Raw genomic sequence first — 20,439 nt, forward strand, 5'->3', positions numbered from 1 at the left:
GTTACTGAGTGACCTTAGCTGAAGAGCCCGTGTGAGCCGTGGTTAGGCGTTGGAGGGCAAATTGTAGGCAGAAAGGGAAAGGTAAAATTTAGAAAATAAAAATATACTATGTTGAACGAGGCTTAGCTTCAAGGTGGGAGTACATGTAATGAAAACAAACATTGCCCAAAAATAGTTTTTACCAAAGAAAAAGAATTTTAGAATAAAAGGGGAGCAACGTGAGTAGAAATATTAAGGAAATATTGTCTATAAAAGAAATTTAAAAAATCAAAACTTTATGCCCTTAGAAGATAAACTTAGGATTAAAATCAAAATTAGTACTGAACTCATACAAGAATTAGAAGATCAAATATCAAGATATTAGTTTCCTTTATCATTAGCGTCTGGCAGCTTTTTAGAAAATTATAGTTTAAAAATTTCTCAGATAAATAAACAGCTAACTGTAAAACAAGAAGCCTTAAAATTAGCCATACAACAGCTAGAAGACCTTTTAGTATAACTGTAGAATTAATTAGATAATTCTCAACCCAATTTTATTTAAATAAATAAATAAAACAGAATAATAAATTAAACAACTTACTTGATTAATTTCTTTGAATAATTATCTGATCAAGTCCAGTGTTTGACACTGTGTCCTTAAGACAGATTCGTCCTCTCCACGGTGCTTTCTGAATTTGGACGTCTATCTCCCAGGATAAAATGTACAAACAATAGTAGCACTACAAATTGTTTGTCTAACGAATACACTAAGTGCTTATACTTTCTCATAGAAGAAAATAATGCAGCAATATGAAAAGAATATTTGCAGAATTATGAAGGACGAAATTATTAGAGTTACAAAATCCAAATGAGGGCTGTCCTATTTATAGATGGATTAGTGGCTGTAGATTTTGAATTAAACAGGTGTCAACCTATTTGAACAGGTACAAAACCTGTTTGGTTTTGAATTTAAACAGATTTGAATTTGTTGGGTTCATAATTCAAACAGATAACAAAAAGGGAAGGGTCCTGTTTGGGTGTACAGTAAAATCGGACCAGTTTATTTCCGATTTAATTTGAATTCTGAATTTTATTTTACCAAAAATAAAATTAAATTCAAATGTTTTTGGCCCAAAAAGATTAGTATTGGGCCGAACAAGCCCAATCCAACCACATACCACGCACCCGCGCCCAAGCCCAGCCCAGCCCGCCCGATTGGACGGCGGTGCGCGCGTGTGGGGATTTTTGGGTCCAATGGGTCTAGCCCATTTTGCCCATAACCTCTCCCTCTAAAACACTTGGTTACCCCTTGGAGCACACCCCAAGTACCAAACCCATGCTTTATAAACCCATTCAAAACTTCCCACCAAATCAATGTGGGACAAGCCTTATTCAATACCTTTAAGGATTTTTCACCAAAACTCCATTTCTATGGAGCATACTTTGGCTTCAATTTTCCATTCATTCGATAATGGTTTTGAGCAACCAAATATACCACGTGAATCACAACGTGGCATAGAACGCGTTATCACTTTGACCCGCGAAAATCGACGCTCGGGGCCCACCTAAAAAATAGACCAAACTTAGGAAAAATTTCTGATTTTATCTAGAATTTTATAACCATTTCCAACAACTCTTCTTATCATGACAAATGTATGCAGAACCGGTTCAGTTTTGCGTCTTTTATTGTCATCAGACCACCTTATTCTGCTCTGCCATGCATCCTAGGTTGTTTGGTCTTCAATTCTTGACTGGTGGGGTGCCTTGACTGGTAGGTCTGCCTTTCATCAATTCACTTACTATTTCATTGGTGGTTCGGTAACAACCACAAAGTTTAAAAAGGTTCAAAGAGAGAGAGAGATTTCCTTCATCATTTGTTTAGTCCTATTTCTCAATAGAGAGAGAGAGAGAGAGAGAGAGCATGACAACATTACACTGGCCACTGGTATGTCACTTTGCTCCCCATATTCACATTTTATTTGTGCATATACATACTACGTGATTGCATTAAACTGCCATGTTTAGGATTGCATGCTATTTTGTTTTTCTCTATTTTTATCTGTTTATTTATTGTGAAATTTCTAATAAATCCTTCTTATCCCATGATATTTCATGAAAAATATGACTCATTTGGTATTTTTCCCGATTTATTTTTGGAAGCTTCTGTTGTGTATTCTACAGTTTTTAAAATAACTTTCATCTGATTAGTTTTTGGAGATGAAAACCTCAGTTGTCTTTATGGCATAGCTAATATATGAGTATATATATTAGCTTATGTTTTGCTATAACTCTGTTTTTTCAAAACTTTCGGAAATCAACAGTGCTCGAAATCGTGTTTTCAGCACACCATAACGTCTATATCGACAAGAGGAGTACAGACCCACAAAGATCAATCGATGAGGAGCCCTAATGCGTTTTCACACGCCAATAAAATTTTGCGAGTGGAAGTCTAAAGGTTGAAGACAACTTTAAATACCTATCTGGAGAAAATGTATCACAAGTGACTTAGTCGCAGCGGTTTAGGCGTATTGTGGTGCGAATTTGGTCAGGAGTCCGAGTCGCGCAAGTGATGACTTGGAAGTATATGTTTTTTCGGAGAGCACCACTGACATCTGCACTAACACAGTAGGTGATGTCATCAGGTCAGTTGAGTGGTTCGACCCGAATCCAACAGAAAGTTTGAAAAATTGTAATTTGGCCCAAAGGTTTGGGAAATTTACAGTTTAGCCCCTATTTTTGGGGTTATTTTTGGTTTGGCCCCTAAAGAGGAAAGAAGTGTGTTCCTAGCCAAACAAGCCATTTTCAGTCGCAATCGCGAGGTCAGAGTAGTCAGATTTTGAACGTTTTCTCCAACTCCCTTTATATATTGAGTTAGCATGCAAGAGGTAAAAACAACACAAGTAAGTGAGTAGCAGGAATACACAACTGAGTGTGTATCTATGAATGTAAGAACAGAACTGAGAGTGTAAGATAGTAGAAAATGTGTGAGTTGAGTGAGAGAAAGTCTCCTCATCTGTTGTAATCTCTATCTGTTTTAGTGGAAATCTCTTGTTTTATCTGTGGACGTAGGTTTTGAAGTCGAACAATGTAAATCTTGTATGTCATTATTGTGTGATTTATTTCTGTAAGTTCAGGTGGATTGGCCCAACACCTTTGTCCATAAATTTAGAAAAAAAGAAAATAGTAATAAAAGTAAAACATTAAACAGCACCTCATTCGTATTGGGAACTTCTCGAATGGTAGTTAAGAGATTTCCCTAGGAAACCAAAGAAGAAGATATGGGTTTTCAATTCCCAAAAATCCTCTCATTAGACCTTGGGAAATGGGTCATATTTATAGGTTTTTCCTTAGCACTAAGAGGATACCAAGTGGCCAAATAAAGTGAGGACATGTGTCCTTAAGAATCACATGAAATATTTTTCCTTGGACCACCAGGCTGAAGGTATCATGTGTCCCTCTACATGAACTATGTACTATTTGTTTGGCATAAATGCCTCAGTAAGTGCACTTGCGACGGGAGTGATTGTCGCTGCAACTTGCCTCCTCAACTTCAACCTCAGTAAATGCACTTACAGTAGTAATGTTTGCTACTGCACTTGCCTTTTCAGTTCGATTTATCCAAGAAATACATTTTCAGGACTTTATAACCTACTATTAGCTATGTTTGTGTTCACCTCAGCGACACCTCCACCATTAGCCACCTAACCATAAACTTCCCAGCTTCCCAGAGCGAAGGCCACAGCCAAGCTTGCCATCAGCCATGATGTGCCATAGTACCAAGCTCAAGGGAGTTTCCTTGGTCCTGCTTGTGCAACCAGGGCAGGTCCATGACTTGGGTAATGGAAAGGGAGTCCCTTACTCTCGGGTTGCCTTGCTCTTATTTTTGCGGGATCACTATGGTATACTGGTATTTCCGAGCCTGCTATCAGCTCTAACTAGTGAGTTTCGGGGCCTGCTATCAACGCTGAACTAATAATGACTTTGGGGGCCTACTATCAACCCTAGGCTAGTAATGCCTTGGGGCCTGCCATCAGCGCCAATCATTAGCCTCTACTTGTGGAGGAGGAGCTTCTCCCAAAGGCTGTTACCACCTTGGTGGGGGATTCCCTCCACAAGTTAGTTGCGGCGGTTGTAGTTGCTACAGCGGCTGTAGTTGCTGTGGTGTCTATTTCCTATAGAAAGTTCAAATAGAAATGTTGACAAAGTATCTCCTCAACTTAGCTGCTGCAAGTGTTGCCTTTGCAACTTAGTTGCTTTGGTTTTCTCTTTCCCTCAGTAACTTCAGATGGCGGCGCTAGTTATACTTGAGATGGCAATACCAACAATAATAAGAATGGCGGTGTTGAGACAAAGTGCCTCAGCAACTTGACCACTGCAAGTGCTACCTCTGCAACTTGACTTGGACATTTTTCTTCATGGAGCCTATTCAGACCCTTGGCGGGTCGAACCTATTTCGGTCTACTGTTGACCCACTTTTCTTAGGTTTTAGCCCATGTTCTTTTAATCATTTTTGGTAGCCTAACAAGGGCGACCTCTGCACTTAGGTCTATACTTAATTTTGATCGTAATTTTTGACCTTCTACATTTTGCCCCCTGCGCGTGTGGGGAACACACACCTAGTTTCCTGCATGTGGATGACGTTAGTCGGTGACCTAGGGTTGCGTCTGCTTGGTTAGAAGTTGCATCAGTTTTTGAAGAGTCATAATGGTTCTGAAAATGTGTGTTGACTGATGGGTCATGATTAGGGGTGGTCGCGGGTCGGTTGCGGTCACGGAACCTCTAATCCGCCATTTGTCTGCCAGATTGGAGAAAATCCATCCGCATCCGTCCGCCAATTTGGCTGATGCAGATTGAGCGGATTGGCGGCTGGATGCGAATCGGTTTGGCAAATTAAAATTTTACAAATTTTCGACATAATTTAACATGTACACTTTCTAAAAAATAATTAAATAAATGTGCACTTAATTCCTCAACCACCACCTATGTGCAATGCCTACATAAACACTGCAGCAGTGGGTAAAACAAACACATATAGTCAAATATAACAAAAACAAATAAACATAATTGGTGTGTTGTGCATGCATAATAATAGACACTAGGGAACACATATAGTCAAATATAACAAAAACAAATAAACATAATTGGTGTGTTGTGCATGCATAATAATAGACACTAGGGCTGAGCAATCTGCCAATAGACAGTGTGTGTGTGTGCTGTGTGTGCTAAAGACAAACAAATAGTGTGTGCATTGCACATAGGTGGGCGCAACCTGCTCAGTGTGTGTGCTAAAGACAAACAAACAATGTGTGGCAAGCCTTTAAAAGGATGTTTTTGTTTGTTTGTTTTTGTACTTAGAGCCTAAGTCCAAGAGTCATGGAACAAACAGTGTGTGGCAAGCTCTAAGTCCAAGAGTCATGGAATAACCTGCTCATATATAAAAACAACATGCTCAAATTTAGATTCAAACAAACAAACAACTTGGATAGTGGGTGCAACAACGCAACACAAATTTTCAACATACAATCGTCCAAAATAAAGTATTACAATCATCCAAAAAATTTAAAACGTCTTAATACAATCATCCAAAATAAAGTATTACTGCCATCTAAAGAAAGTACCAACTAATAGTCATATTTTCAAAACAACTAAAAAAGAAACAATAAAGCCATTGATTTCTTTGAGCCAAACCATGAACCATGAGCCATGAGCCAAACCTGCATAACAAAAAAATGAAATTATTTAACAAGGAAAACACTAAAAAGTTTTAAACTTAAAATAAATAAACATAATATAACAAAGGCGAAGTATTACCAATGATATTAACCTTTAATATAACTACTCTCCGGACTTGGACTTGAACATGAAATTGATTCCGAAACAACTACCATAAAACATAATACAACAAAAATTTGTGAAGTGAAGATAATGAATTTTGAATAATACAAAATAAATAAAATTTAAAACAAAATAAATCATTGTGTATATATATATATATTACCCGAATCATATTGCTGTTCAAATTCTTCAACATTATCCATTGCTTGTCGAAGGCATATTGGAATGTTACTTCAAAGCCAATTTTGTGTACAAACAAGAACCTCCACCATCTTGAGAGCAAGTGAACTACGAAATGGATCAAGTATACGACCTCCTGTACTAAAAGCCAACTCAGAGGCAACAATGGAGATAGACATTGCCAACACATCTCTTGCTATAAGTGATAATACTCTATACTTTGTTGCATTAACCTTCCACCACTCCAAGATATCAAATTGAGCATTTTTCCCACCTTTCTCAATATCACCCAAATACTTGTCCAATTCCGACATACTCCTACTACTACAAAATTGCCCCTCCAAGAATGAGTTAAATTGAGAGTTCACAATAGAATGTGGATCATTTTCATCTATCACCATATCTATTGTTTCATTTACATTGGAGACATGCACATTTGTTGAATCAAGTGTGGCATAATGATCATACAATTGACTCAAACAATGTTTCACCTTGTCTAACATTTCTTTCACTTTCACCACATCCCCACCAAAAATTGTTGAAAAACAAAATTACAAATTTCCGTGTAGAATGTATTTGAAGTAGCATTGTAGAACATTTTAAGAAATTTCAAAAACACCCTGCAATTATCCCAATCCTTAGCTGTAGGCATCTCTCTCCTCTCACACCCTTCATTATCCAAAAAATAGCGTTTATAATTGTAATCCTCCTCACCCATTTTTTGAAAAGCACTCTCAAATTTTTCCACCGCCTCCAACATAAGATTCATGACCAAAAAATTATCAAATAAACTACCAAAAACCAAACATAGAACACGAGAGAATGAATAACAAGACAAACATCACTACTTAGCAACTCATACAATGTTAACTCAGTAAGCCTACTTAGTACACTGAAAGTTCATTCAGACTTCTATATCTAGTAACTGAATCTGTTACATTGATCACGGATGCGTTGACAAGATTGGTAGCAGCATCAGGTGCATTGACAAGATTGAGAAATAAGATAACTAGGCATATAATGTGCACTTCATTCAGTTTTATTGTTAGAGGAAGGAGTAATTTTAATATTTATATTCTTGACATATTCCCTCACATGTGACCACTGACCAGATTTTCTTTCAAAAACAAGTTAAATATGAATAAATATTAGGTCACTTAATTAGTTACTTAAGACTCACTAAGAATATCTCCAAGGGCTCTAATTTTTTCGATACTAGTAAAATAAAACCTCATTTTCATGCTAAACCTTAGTCCTAAACATATCTTGGGCACTAAATGACATAAATTAAACCCAAGACCCCTTGAACTAGGGCTATGAGACCATGTTTAATCACCAATTCTCTAAAGAATTTAAGCTGTTAATCAATCTCAACACTACTTAATTATAAGCTTCTTCACACTGTTTAGAACCTCTAAGCAAAAACTATAATGAATATCATGCTAAGCAAAAACTATAATTATAATTAAAACCATAAATAAAAATAACTATAATTATAAGCTAATGCTTCAAATGTTTCTGTGAAGAATTTGTAAATAAATAAAGACAAACATCCTCCAACCCGGCCGAAAAAAAAAAAAAAAAAACTAAAACTAAAACTAAAACTAAAACTAAACAAGGGTTTTTAGAAAAATAAATTACTATAAGACTTATTTGCCTACAAATTGTATAAGTTCGTTCAGTTTTTCTATTTTTCATTCACAAATTTGCCTACAAATTCAATACTCAAAAACAGATTCAGTTTATCCAATTTATCCACTTGACATTGTTACACCACTTTGCCTACAAATTTGCCACTTGCCTACAAATTTGCCTACAATGGAAAGTTACACCATTTTTTTTCAGTTTATCCACTTGACATTGTTAAAAAAAAAAATAATAAAATCAAAAAACAGATTCAGTTACACTTTTTTTCCCTCTCTATGAGCTTCTTCACATTGTAAACAGATTCGATGTTGCATAATACAAAAAATTGGTGTATGGAGAGGGAAAGAAAATAGGAAACTTACACTTTTTTTTCCTCTTTGTAAGCTTCTTCACATTGTAGAACCTCTCTTCCACTGGTTTCACTTTAGAACTACAACAAACTGGAACCAAAAAAAAAAAAAAAAAGGAAGATAAGAATGAACAGATTACAGAACAAAAAAAAATTATAGAATAGAATTACAAACAGATTGCAGAAAATAAGAACTTTAGAGGTCGTCGAAGTCAGAAAAAATAAATAAATTACAGAACGAACAGATTAGAGAATGAGAAGAATAAGATAAGACAATATCTGACCACCACACCACGATCGTCGATCCTCTTTCAGGTCGAAGAATGCCAATGGGTTAGGATTTTAATATGAGATTCTCAAAAAAGGGCTGGCTGAGGGCATACAAATTCAAAAAAAAAAAAACGCAGATCGTCGATCGCCGATGGCTTTTTCAGTGTAGATCGTTGCTCGATCGTCGTCGTCGTCGTCGTCGTCAGTACGAGGAGGGTTCTGGGGGGAGAGAGAGAGAGAGTGTGTGTGTGTGTGTGTCAAAGAAGATGAATAAATTAGGTTAGGTTAGTGTGGTGAGATCAGAAAAATAAGGGGAAAATAAAAAATATATATATATATATATATATATATAAAAAAGAACAAAAGCGGGCGGGTCAGGTTTATTGGGTAAAGAGGCAGGTCAACCGCAACCCGACCAAAACCTGAGAAAAGCCAAAAAATGGGCCCGCACCCACCCACCACGTGTCACACATCCATCCATATGGTGTCGGGTCGGGTCGGGTGGGTCAAGCGAGCCGGTGCATCCGTTGATCAGCCCTATTGATGGTTCTGGAGAGACATACTGGTACTACCTCTTTGGTTTCTTTATAAATAGGATCCTTTAAAATAAAAAAACATTAAAGGGGAGGGGATCACATAAGAAAAGTTTTGAATTTTTCAGGATAATCTATAAAATAATCATTGATTATTCTAAAATTCAATTTATTTATTTATTTATTTATTTTCCATGTGGATTAATAATTGTAATTTTTTGTTAGACAACTTTAAATATGTTGGTGTTTTAAGTTCGATTTCCTTCGTATTTACAATTCAAAATGAGTGTTTGAAATTGCCTCACTAAGAACCCAAAATTTGCTTACATAGATTAAGATTTTAACAAATCATTACAAGATTAAACAAGATAAAAATAAAATAATTTGATTTTGTTATTTCATGGCTTAGCAAGACTCAATATAAAACGAGGGGGAAAAATACCAAATAAAAAATAAAGCCATAAATCAGTATAGATTAATTTAAAAGCAACAAAATATCACTTAAATATTACTTTTCTTATATTTTTAATTACAAAATTACTAATTAAGCTTATATAATCAATTTTGTCTTTCATATCATTTTCAATGAATAATTTAGTTAACTGCAAAATTGATTTACCCAATTAATAATTAAACATTAATCTCTTTTTCTATTGTTTGGTAACTAGTCGAATTATTTTTGGGGCGCCCTACGACTTTCATTTGGGCTTTCCACTTGGGTGAGGTTGTAAACTAACATTAGACAACATGAAGAAAAATTCTGGCAGACGTGGGCATTTACCAAAAATGTGTAATTTATTCCAATTCTATTGGATCCTTATTTGGTAAAAAAAGATACTCCAATTTATTTTACTTTATAAATCTCCTAAGAAGAATGCACATAATTAAGTAAGGATAAAATAAAAATATCATTTTTTTTTTGAACAATATTGTCAGAGTAACATGTTACCGCGAATCAAAATAACATGTTACTGTGAACCAGAGTAACATGTTATATGTTACTGCTTACATCAATTTTCACGGTAATAATATATTTTTTAAAGAATTTCATAGTTAACATGGATTTTATTTGATAGATTTTGATGAGAGGAATATAAAAATACTAATTTTATTAAAAATCAACATTTAGATCAAAAGTTATATTATTTTAAAGTTTAACATTTTAGTAAATAGTGGTATGTGCTGGACCTTTCATGGAAAACTATTTGAGCTTCTCTTTAATGCATTAAAGTTTTATTATAAGGGGATTTTGACCAAATCCCCCACTAAAAATCAGAGTAGTTAATGTTTGGAAAAATAATAATTCAATGGGATACTTATAAAATGATTGCAATATAGACTTCTTTTTGGATAAACTGTCAATAGATTCTAATAGTTGGACTTAATTTATATTAAGGCCTCGTTTGGGAAGGCTTTGTTTTAGCCAAAAAGTCAAAAAGTTACTAAATTAGCCAATTAGCCAATTAGTCATACCAAAAAGTCAACAATTACGGCTTCTCTCTACTTTTTGCACAGCTTTTCGTGATTAGTCAAAAAGTCATCCCAAACATACAAGTTTTTTTTACCTACTTTTTTAGCCAATTAGCCAAAAAGTTACTAAATTAGCCTGTTCCCAAACGAGGCCTAAGTCCTATTGAAGATAAGTCATCGAAAAATCGCTGTTAAAAATATTTTTTTGTGGCCATTTTTTTGCATATGTCGCTAAAAATTGATAATTAGTATTTTTTTTTTTGTCACGGTTTTTATAAATTGTCACTAAAACTTACAATTAGAGACATTTTTCAGTGATGAATTTTTTAAACTGTCGTTGAAAGTTGAAATTGGTAATTTTTTTTGCGATGATTTTTTTTGTAAACTGTTGCTAAAACTTATAATTAGTGACATTTATTGTCATAAAATTTTCAAACTATCTCTGAAAATTAACAATTAGCGACTTTTAATAGTGTTTGATGAAAAACACTATTAATTATTATAGGACTTATTGGATAATAAGTCCACTTATTAAGATCTACACATAAATCTCCGTTGACTTTTTTTATTCCTTTTTGGATGCAACTCTAACATAGATGATATTTGTGCCAAACACATGAATGGACTTACACTTGACACCCAAAAAACTTGTACCGCGAAAAAATGAAATTATTTCTTCACTATTTCACTGAAAATCAATTCTCCCTAAATATTTTGTAAAAAATTATGAAATAATATCAGAAGTAGCGTGATAGATATTGATATAATATATATATATATATATGTATATGAGTTTAGATTCTTTCACGTTGGTCATCTTAATTTGAGAGTGTTTGGGTTTGGTGACTCATTTTGGGACTGATCTCAATGAACCAAACCATTCATTTTTTAAGATTCATTGAGCATAATATTTATGAAAAAAATAAGATAATTAGACATTGATAATTACATATTTGAATCACATTTATATTATAAAAAACGAATTGCTATTTTTGAAATTATATTTGTTGCTCATTTTTTAAAACAAATATGATTCAAATTAGTGGCGACTCTAAAAATATTTATTAGGGTAGACATTTCAAAACTTAAATTTCATAAATTATATAAAAGAAACCACATATCAATATTTATCATATATTTCACAATTTTTCTTCATTGTTTTCCAATTGAGATCTTACAAATTTCCATAAAATTCTATTAAATCTCATATAAATCTCTCATTTACATTAAATTGACCAAACTATGCTGTTGCATGAAGTCGGTTTCCATTTCTGAACCCACCAAACCGAAAAATTCAATTTGACACTAATTTTTTTTCTTCAATCTTGACGAAAATAAACCATTAAACCTCTACTGTGGTGATTTTTGTTTCTCAAATTCAAAGAACTTCTTGTTTGGAGTTTAGAGTTGGAGTAACAGGGTGTTCAAAATTATAATGGGAGGACTTGATGAACATATGTATAATAATAGCAATATATGATAGCAGTAAAAAAAGTTTCGGGGTGAGCCAAGGAGTGGACCTACCCCTGTTTCAAATATATATCAATCAATGCTCGATTATCTTGATTTTTTATATGAATATTTTATTTAATATATCTTAAAAAGTGAACAATTTTGATCACCAAAATTAGGAGTTGTTTGGAATGACCTAAATAAGTGTACTTTTTGTCTTTTTATGAAAGATGTGTAGAAAAGTAAAGAGATGATGTGATGGAAAAAAGATAAAAAATGTGTACTTATTTAGAATAGCCAAACTTGGCCTTAGTCTCAAAATCCACTAAACCTGAACACTCTTAATCCAAAGCTTATATATACACAGTAAATTGGAGGCTTTGTCAATGTTCTAGTCGAATATCATGGCCAAGTGTTTTATTACTATTCTCAAGCTCAGTTGTTACAACAAAAAGGTGTATATTTATGGGTAGGGTTGGGCCAAGTGTTTTATTACTACTCTCAAGCTCAGTTGTTACAACAAAAAGGTGTATATCAAGGTGTATATTTATGGATAGGGTTGTAAATGTTAATGTTGTCTATTTTGATTTGAGTTTTCTTCATCTACTACTTGCTCTACAATCCTTTCTTAGATATGTAAGCATTTCATCTTTTTAAGCTTGTCCTTTTTTGTTTTTGATGAAGTTAAAAAAATTAATTAAAAAAATTTACTTACGCACTAATAAACCTATAAATTTCTTAGCCTTCGTTTGGTATGTCAGGTTTTTTGACTATTTTAGCCTTAAAAAGACAAAATAGACTTTTTAACTCAATAAGATAAAATATTACATTCAACCCATAATTATTTCATTTTTTGTCTCATAAAAGTTAAAAAGTCTATCCCAAACGAGTCTTTTTAGCCTTAGGTTAAAATAGTTAAAAAGTCAACCCACATCCTAAACGAACCGTTGGGTCTCGTTTGGAAACAGGCTTTTTTAGTAACTTTTTTGCTTTTTGGTTAAAATGTGATGTAAAAAAAACTAGTATGTTTGAATAACTTTTTGGCTTTTTACGAAAAGATGTGCGAAAAGTAGAGAGAAAAGGAAATCTTTGACTTTTTTGTATGAGTTGTTGGCTTTTTGATTTTTTTAATAAATTTTTGAATTTTTGACTAAAAGGGACACTTGCCAAACGAGGTCTTAGACTCTTAAAAAAAAAAGAAAAAAAAAATGACACAAATGTTATGTGAGTTCAAAAATTTGACAAAGGGTAGTGTAATTATATAAAAAGGATGAGGTTAACTGTATTTTTTCAAATTCAAGGGAGGTGAGTGTAATTCACCAAAAAAAAAAAATAAAAATAAAAAATGAACGACCATATTTTTGAAATAGACTATTCATTTTATTTATTTATTTATTGTGATAAACGTGATAAATTAAATAGGTAACCATTATCGGATTAATCTAATTTTTTGTGTGGATAATATTCACGAAGTGTTCGACAAAATGAACGGTTCAGATTATCAAAACGAAATCTATGGTGAACTCCACAATCCCGAACAACACCCTCCAATTTAGATTACAGTGAGTGCGATTTACCAAAAAATGAATGATGATAGTATTTTTGAAATAGATATTTCATTTTATATATTTATTTATTGTGACAAACATAATAAATTAAATATGCTATAATTATTGAATTAATCTAATTTATTATGTGAATTATATATACAAAGTATTTAATAAAATAAATAATTTAAATTATCAAAACATAATTTGTGATAAACCTCACAATCGTGAATAATGCCCTCCCATTCATATTATTAACTAATAGAAATCCAACTCCTTTTTAAAATATTTATATAATATACATGACAACTAATAAAAGAGACAGATGTTCACATGTTATTGTTATTTATCTTTTATTGGGGCCTCCTTATGAGGTAGTAGCTTACTAACTTGAGAAACCTCTGCTACTTCGCTAGCTAATGTTAGATATAAAACCTAAAACAAGGCAAAACCTATGAACCACCCATCCAATGCTCTTCCCCACACTATCATTAAGGGTTGTGCAAAATATCGCGAAATCTGTTAAAATCATATCGATTCCTATAAATTTGTACCGTTCTAACTGCTCACCGCGGTTTAAACTTTAAAATTTATAATCCGTCAATCGAACCGTTCCGCTCCGCTATAGTTAATACACATATTTTTTAACTTCTAATGAAATATCAATGTAAAGATGAGAGATTTAAGATATGAAATTTATTACAAATTAGTGGTTATATATATGAAACATATTATGTAGAATTATTTTGTGTTATATATCTAAAAAATATTATACACATTAGTATTATCTATTATGCAAATGTATGATAATTAGTTAGAATATTTTTCAATCCGTCAATTCGCCAAAAACGGTCCAAACCACAATTTGTCAATCCACTAATCCGCTAACCCGCTGTTCGGTTTGTAATTTTACTCTCAACCACCCGAATCGCACTGCGCCCCTCATCACCATCAACAACCCCTCTCTCTCTCTCTCTCTCTCCCTCCCCTTCCCTTCGACTCCAACTCCACCTCCCTCCTCTCTCCTCAACCCACCACCACAACCCCATCTAATTGCACCTCTCCTCACTTCCTCTCTGTTCCGGATCGACCCATCAATCTCTCCGGGTCCCCATTTCGTGTCTCGGATTCTTCATGTTCTCGCCTCTCTGTTTTCAAACCATGTCTCCATCCAAATCTCCCAAATTGCAGTCACTGTCCATGGGATTGCAAGCTCATCAAAAACCCAGTTCAACTCTTGCAAGATTGTGGATCTAGGCACCGACAAGTCTCGGAGCAAGGTTGCCAAGGCGACATTTTTGGAAGAGAGAGACACCACCGTTTGTTTGTTTGAGTGAAAGAGAGGAGAGAAAAAGAGAGGTTGTTTGTGTAGGCAGAGAGCAAACAAACACGTTGGTCTTTTTTTGCTTTTGGTGATGCCATGTAATTCGGGTACTTCGTGAAACTGAGGATTTTTATTTTATTTTTTTTCAATTCAAAAAATGAGCTGAGGACTAATACCATCCGGATCTTTACCTTCATTAAGGGCTCTCCTCAAAGCCTATTACAAAAACAAAAGACCAAACAGTGGACTGGGCACAATTAATTGGCATGCTAATCTTCATTAAAAAGCAGCCAAAAACTTCTGTAAAGAATCCAAATTTATTTATTAAATCTTCCAATTATAGTTGGGAATTTTGGATTTTTGTAGAAGTTCTTGACTGCTTTTTAGTAAAGATTAGATGTAAATTAGTTGTGCCAGTCCACTATTAGGTCTTTTATTTTTGTAGTAGGCCTTGAGGAGAGTCCTTAATGGAGGTAAAGATCTTGAGATGCCGGATGATATTCTTATTAATGGGCAATGGTCTTCATTTAACTCTACACTAGTTCCTGATTATAAAATAATTCATGTCCATCTAAGTGAGTCTTTTTAAATATTTGTGAAGAAAATCTACTATAAATTATTTATATTTTCCTCACTAAATGGATTGGAAGACAACTTTTTGTTCCAAAGCTACCAAATAACATCTCCTAATCAATGGTGGCCAAAAATATGCATCTCACTTGAATGTCAGAACTGCTAATCTCTCCATTTCATCTTGGTCTTCTTCTTGTATTATTTGATGATTATCTCTTTATTTATTTGATGATTGTCTAGAGTATGTTAAAGCAGACTAGACAGACTAATATAGTGTGTGAGGCCAACCATGGACCACTCATTTTTTTTAACCAAAAAAATAAGTTTTAATATAGAATTTTGGCATCCTCATCATTATTAGAAATTATGTACGTAGACGTGACTCTAAAAGTTGTTTTTGAAATGAAAAATGATATATAAGTTTATTTCTTAAATATATTTTTTAGACCTAATAATATGTCAATAAGATGATAGATTGATAATTAGAGAATAAATGAGAGAGTGAGAGAGAGAGAGAGAGAGAGAGTTGCTACTATGGTTCATGCGTAGTGTGGTAGGGACTACTCTCCTCAATAGTCATCACAGAGACAGAGAATAGATATGTAGAAATAAATATCTAGTTTGTAATTTAGGGGTGGTTTGGCATCCCCTAAATAATTCATCTTTTTATCTTTTTTATCTTTTTTTTATCACATCATCTCTCTACTTTTCTGCACATTTTTTCGTAAAAAGACAAAAAGTGCACTTATTTAGATTATCCCAAACAACCCCTTAATATAGTGTATGCTAATAAAATTATATTTAAAGTGGGAAAATTTATTTTAAGGTACATGGCATTAAGATTTTAAAGGATAAAACACATGAAATATTTTCATAGTGGCGGGAGTCCCTCAACATTTTTTTTTAGAGAATTTTCGATCTAGAGAATTTTTTTTGATTTGCTAAATTTCTCTAATTTTCTGTGCTTTCAAATTTTCTATTTTGAAATTTCTCTGGTTTGAATTTTCTATGATTTGCTAACAAATTTCGCTAATTTGCTCACAATTTTTTTTTTCTGCATTTTGATCAAACCATAGAAAATTATGTTTTGACTCAACTAGAGAATGGAGCATACAGATACAAAAGAAATCAGATGATGCCATTGATAAACCCTAGATTGATCAATCCCTTTTTAATTTAACAAAGCTTCAATTCAAACCAAGAATTAAGATTGAAAAACAAAAACCCATTAAAACCCTAACCCATTAAAAGTATATTACATACAGTCATAAACTGAAACAATCCAAAAAAAAAAAACAACAGTGTCCAAAAACATAAAAGATATCATGAATCCATTACGGAAAGTAGATGATAACCTAAACAAAAATGCCACATGTTCTGAAAATTCTACTAAATATTTGGCCAAATATCGGTGTGGGTCCTGTTGAATTCACCCCATGTGAAGGGGAAATTGTCTTGTGAACACACCTTGGTTGGTCAACAAGGAAGTAGGCTACCAACCATGTCAAAGAAGGAGGCTGCCGAAGTCAAGCATGGAGGCTACCCAATGGCACTCCCACCTACTCCAAGGTGTATAAAATGGAATGGTGATGGTGAGTTGTAGACAGGGCAAATGGCAAAACACATTGCTGAGAGAAAGGCACAAAACAGAGAGAGCTAGTGAGAGCTATTTTCTGTTTGTCAGAGAGTGTGAGTGAGTGTGTTATATAGAGAGACAGTGAGTTGAGAGTGTGTAATCTCCTCCATTTGTTGATATATAACAACATCGCTCCCGTGGACGTAGGCCGGTTTGCCGAACCACGTTAAAACTCTTGTGTTTTTGCTTGTGAGTGTCCCCTGGTGTGCCCACGATCCGCAACAATTGGTATCAGAGCCCGGGTGGAGAAAAATCGAGTTTTTTCCGAAAGTGTCCAGATTTCGAAGTGGTCGAAATCCACTTTTGAGCATACCAGGAGGAAGGCCAGGAGGAGAGGAGTCCAAAACTTCAAACCACAGGCCAATCGGAGGTGTAACGCGCCGCCACGCGCCACCTGAATATCGCGAGTGAAGGCCACTCGCACACACGCGCCCCACGCGCCGATGAAGGAAGAAGACGAGTGGGGGCGCGCGTGAAGCTGACGTCAGGCTGACGTCATCCTGAGCCGAGCCGAGCCGTCGAGCCGTTGACCGCGCCGCTGACCAGGCCGAGCCGCGCCGGAGCCGCGCCGCCAGCCAAGCCGCGCCGCTGAGCCGCCGTTGACCGCGCCCCTGCGCCGTTGACCAGCCAATCCGGAGGAATTATCTGGTGCTTCTCAGGCGCACCAGATTCAGCAAATCTGAACCGTTGAAACTGTTTTGGCTAGATCTAGGCCATTCGGAGTCCGTTTTTGGCGATCCAATAGTGCGTTCCAACTATTTGAATTATTCCGGACCCATCCGTACGGTCAGATTCTTAAATCAGAATTTCTTTAAAAAGGGAAGAAATTTACAATGGCAGGAAAAGGCGCAAGTTTCATGATTGAGCCTTTTAATGGTAGTAATGACTTTACCCTGTGGCAGCAAAGGGTGAAAAACATTTTAACACGAGAAGGTCTGGTGAAAGCTCTTCTCAAAAAGTCCAACAAACCGGAAGACATAAAGGATGACAAGTGGGAGGAGTTGAGGGAATTGGCAAACAGTACAATTCAGTTGTATCTCGGGAACAACACACTCCGGGAAGTCATCAGTGAAGTAGATCCGGCGGAGCTATGGGCAAAGTTAGAGATGAGGTACAAGTCAAAATCTTTGACAAACCGGTTATCTCTAAAGAGGCAGCTATATACACTTAGAATGCCAGAAGGTGCGAACCTCACAGAACATCTGGACGAGTTCAATAGGATCACAATGGAATTGGACACCATTGGAGACAAGACCCAGGAGGAAGATAGGGCTATGATCTTGCTGGTCTCTCTACCTGCATCATATGAGCATCTCAGGACAACTCTATTGTACGGGAAGGATGCTCTTGGACTGGATGAGGTGATTGCTACGCTCATTTCTCATGAGTCGATGAAGAAACAGGAAGGTAGCAGTAGCAAACACCCAGAAGGAAATGCCATGGTTGCCTCAAAAAATGAGCAAGGCAGAGGTAGGTCCAATGATAGACGGGGTAGATCCAAATCAAGAGGACGTTCGCAATCAAGGTCAGGCTTCAGGAGAAAGTGTTATTACTGTGATCAGGAGGATCACCTCATAAAAGACTGTGCAAAGCTCAAGGAGGACAAAGCACAAAAGGAACAGGCGAGCTCATCAAATGTCGCTGCTGCAGTAAATGCTAAGGATGAGTATGCATTTACAGTTTCGTCGAGTATGACGAAACCTGACTGGATCTTAGATTCCGGAAGCACATATCATATATGCATGGATAAGAAACTTTTTTCTACCTACCAAGCCAAGGATGGAGGTATTGTTCGAGTGGCTAACAACACTGTGAGTAAGATTGTTGGCATGGGAACAGTACGGCTGAGAATGGAAGATGGAAAAATTTTCACGTTGGATGGAGTCCGACACGTGCCAAGACTGAAGAAGAATCTAATTTCCTTAAGTATGCTAGACATGAAAGGTTATAGCTTCACATCTAGCAAAGGAAATCTCAAAGTCATCCATGGAGATACGGTGATGCTACATGGACGACTGGAGGGGAATCTGTACAGGCTTGTGGAGAAGGTTGTGACAGACGGAGCTACTGTCACTTACCGGGCAAGACGTACAAGACATGCACAGAAGAGACATAGGGCCCAGCAGACATGGCAACCAAAGTGTACAAGAACGCATGGAGGCAGTTCGGAGGTGCACAAGACGGAGCCATTGCGGCCAATTTTAACGACAGCTCAGAGCAAAGAGACCAAGACAGCAAAGCATGTCCCAGGAAAGAAAGTATCTTTTGCTCTTGAATTAGAGACATATTGGGATCTCTCCAAGACTGGATGGAAGGGAGAGATGCCGTCTCAAAGAGTTGCAAAGTAAGCTTTGCATGGCACCCCAGTGAGGGGGGTGCCGGGCACTCCAGGCAAGGGGGTGCAAGCATCTCAGTGAAGAGATGCAGACTTTGTTGAATTTGGGCGTGACCAGATTAGCAGCAGTGTGTGCAGTGGATCACCTCACATGGGTTGAGGGGGTGATTTGTTGAATTCACCCCATGTGAAGGGGAAATTGTCTTGTGAACACACCTTGGTTGGTCAACAAGGAAGTAGGCTACCAACCATGTCAAAGAAGGAGGCTGCCGAAGTCAAGCATGGAGGCTACCCAATGGCACTCCCACCTACTCCAAGGTGTATAAAATGGAATGGTGATGGTGAGTTGTAGACAGGGCAAATGGCAAAACACATTGCTGAGAGAAAGGCACAAAACAGAGAGAGCTAGTGAGAGCTATTTTCTGTTTGTCAGAGAGTGTGAGTGAGTGTGTTATATAGAGAGACAGTGAGTTGAGAGTGTGTAATCTCCTCCATTTGTTGATATATAACAACATCGCTCCCGTGGACGTAGGCCGGTTTGCCGAACCACGTTAAAACTCTTGTGTTTTTGCTTGTGAGTGTCCCCTGGTGTGCCCACGATCCGCAACAGGTCCCTCATTCATGTGGGATCTTATGAGACCCATACTCATGTGAGATATTTAGTCAAATAATACTTTATCCGTTCAAAAATATTAGTCCCTTATTCTATTTTTCATTGTCCCAAAATATTAGTCTCTTTTCAAAAACCAATGATTTAAATAATATGAATTTCTTATTTTGCTCTTCTATTAAATTCATTAACAATACAGAAAGTACAAATATGACAATTGATATTCTCAAAAAAAATATACTATCAAAAGGTAATTATGAAAAACTAATCAGTGTGTTTGGTTTCAGTTTTCTGAATTCAATTTTCTAAAAATTGAGTTTTTTATTTTTCGGATTTTTTTTTATATAGTTTTTAGTGACTATCTATTTTAAAAAATTTTAAGTAATTTTTTTACTTTTTTAGATGCACCTTACTTAAATATATTTAAATAATAAAATTCTGTAAAAAAATATTTTAAAAAATTAATAAATACACAAAAATACGAAAAATATATTAAATTTTCATTTTTAATATATTTTTTTGGTATTTAGTGTATTTTTTATAATTTTTTTTCACAAATATTATATTTTTTAAGTATATTTATATTAAGTGTGTCTAAAAATTAAAAAACAAAAATTGCTTTAAATATTAAAAAAATTCATTGAAAATATTAAAATACGGAAAATAAAAAAGTAAAATTTTCTAAAAACTAAAACAAAA

General features: G+C 35.2%; 1 protein-coding gene and 1 long non-coding RNA gene across 4 annotated transcripts in view; one reads left to right on the forward strand and one right to left on the reverse strand.

The window, feature by feature from the left end:
* The window catches only part of LOC114311309 (transcriptional corepressor LEUNIG), a 68,811-nt gene that overhangs the window by 36,148 nt on the left and 12,224 nt on the right, over window positions 1–20,439 (forward strand). The window lies entirely within an intron of this gene.
* On the reverse strand, window positions 5,444–8,556 carry LOC114311311 (uncharacterized). 2 transcript variants are annotated; one of them, XR_014329688.1, is made up of 5 exons: window positions 8,275–8,556; window positions 8,004–8,081; window positions 5,978–6,130; window positions 5,791–5,860; window positions 5,444–5,693 (listed from the first exon to the last, which is right to left on the reverse strand). It is a non-coding gene; the product is annotated as an uncharacterized LOC114311311 (long non-coding RNA). The 2 variants fall into 2 exon arrangements; XR_014329689.1 differs by having other exon boundaries at window positions 5,473–5,693; window positions 5,978–6,135; window positions 8,275–8,529.

The sequence above is a fragment of the Camellia sinensis genome, chromosome 5 (genome assembly GCF_055761805.1).
Source record: "Camellia sinensis isolate YWXY chromosome 5, ASM5576180v1, whole genome shotgun sequence".
In the NCBI taxonomy this organism is placed as follows: Eukaryota; Viridiplantae; Streptophyta; class Magnoliopsida; order Ericales; family Theaceae; genus Camellia; species Camellia sinensis.